This window comes from Dermacentor silvarum, chromosome 7, assembly GCF_013339745.2.
Source record: "Dermacentor silvarum isolate Dsil-2018 chromosome 7, BIME_Dsil_1.4, whole genome shotgun sequence".
NCBI lineage: Eukaryota > Metazoa > Arthropoda > Arachnida > Ixodida > Ixodidae > Dermacentor > Dermacentor silvarum.
Genome location: NC_051160.1, coordinates 64,076,294 through 64,078,309, shown reverse-complemented (window position 1 = coordinate 64,078,309; position 2,016 = coordinate 64,076,294).

Genomic DNA, 2,016 nt, shown 5'->3' with positions numbered 1-2,016 from the left:
AAAGGTTAGTACAAAATATGGGAGGGGGGCAGGGGGAGGAGAAGGGGGAGGACATGGTGGGCCACCGCCGCGGGTGCGACTGACCCTAGTGACGTTATTGCGGCAATGTCTACTAAATGTTACCTAGTTACCGCCGTACTTAATTTAAAAGTGAAGCTTTTTATGACTCACTGATTCGTCCGTGAGCGTCTAAAACGTACTGCCGGACAGCCAACTTCCACAAAGGAACTAGCTGCGCATCTGCGCACACAATACAACAACGGCGCATGACGTACTTGTCGTAGAATACTACAGTTTACATTCGCAGTTGTACCGATAAGAACAATGGGAACTGCAGCGCCACGCTACCCCGACGAACTCTAGATATCTGCATTGCATTACGCGCCTCACGCAAGGCATTCCCGGCCGTCACCATGGGTATGCCGCGGGTGCTGCGCACGGCAGAAGAAGAACCTGCCGTACGCGAACGTGAGCGCGAGTGCGATCGTGCCCACAAGACCGATCCCGTGTATCGGCAGCGGCAGAGCCTTTGACCGTCCACCACAGCGATCACAAGGCAATACTGTGCAAGTGTAGAGTCGTCCGTGAAAGTGTGAGTGTGTGCGTGTAATCAACGGCTACATGATCTAAGGTAAAGGCCTAACGAAATGTGTCCATTCAACATTCAAAAAATACAATCCTAAACAAGCAATCAAATCACATATGCATCGCATCGGGTCGCTCAGCAATTCTTGGGTTCGTTGCGCGGTCGTTGGCCTTGGACTTTCATTCAGTCTGCATGGGCGAAAGGTTCACATTCAACCATCTTTTTTTAAGAAAGGGGCCTTGATGTTTTAGTTCTCCTCTGCTCAAGTTTGATTCCAATACAGCGGCGCAGTCATACCTCAATAAAAAAAACGTATCAAAGGTCTTCGCCGCAGAACACCTCATAATTTCTAAGCAAAACTGATTTGCATTTTAATTCCAGCTTGGCACAGGTGCGGAGTAATCGTGCTGAATCAGCTACATCTATATAATAAGTGCATTAAACGCGCAAGGTCCTAATTAGTTATAACAGGAGCTCAACATGCGGATTGAAATGTCGGGCATATCGGAAAATGCTCCCTTAGAAAAGAAATATCCGGTAATAGTATGGCACGTGATCATGCTGGCCTGAGCGCCATAATATTGGACTGCAGAATACGCCGTGTCAGTGCTTGGATTGCGACATGTTACTTTTACTGCGTGCCACGTCCGCAGTAGGCGAGGTGATAGTGTGTAAAGGCTGTTTTTCCGTGTCGTCTCTGTAGAACGAAACTAATGGGAACAGCCACAGCCGTGCATCGCAGTTCGTGCCAGGCATCTTTCGATATATTCAGCGCAATAAGTTTAGATGGTATGCTGTGCTAAGTGATCATAAGCACATTTTGAATGGAAATGGTTTGATGAATATAGCGTTGCTCAGCGGAGGAGCAGCAGGAGTGTTGCTTCCTGCAGGCGGACCTACCGACCTTGGACCTATCCTTGCCAAAAAGTGCCGGCAGTTGCTCCGACTGGACGCCACCGATCAACCGCGGTACGGTCTGAAACACTTTGCCGTACAGTTAGCAACACGAGCGGGACACGGTGGTGTTCTGCGTTTTGTGTGCATTGATTCAATCCTTTCAAAATTCTACTAAGAGCGATGAAAATCTGAGAGATGTGCATCGGTCGCAATGCGTGAAGAAAGCCTGAATGAACCCGCCGTGGTTGCTTAATGGTTGTGGCGTAGCGCCGCAAAGCACAAGGTTGCTAAGCACTAGTTTTCTAAACACGGGGCTGCTGAGCACGAGTTGCGCTGTTAAACTCCGGCCGCGGAGGCCGGATTTCGATGAGGGTGAAATGCAGAAATGTCCTTGTGCCGCGCATTGGGAGCACGTGAGTACGAACTTTATTTAGGTCCCGAGGAGAAAAAAATTAAAGCGGGGCCCGAGGCCCCGCCAATCAATCTGGTGGCTCCACCCAGGTCGGGGCCGGTAGACAGAGTCCTTCGGCGAC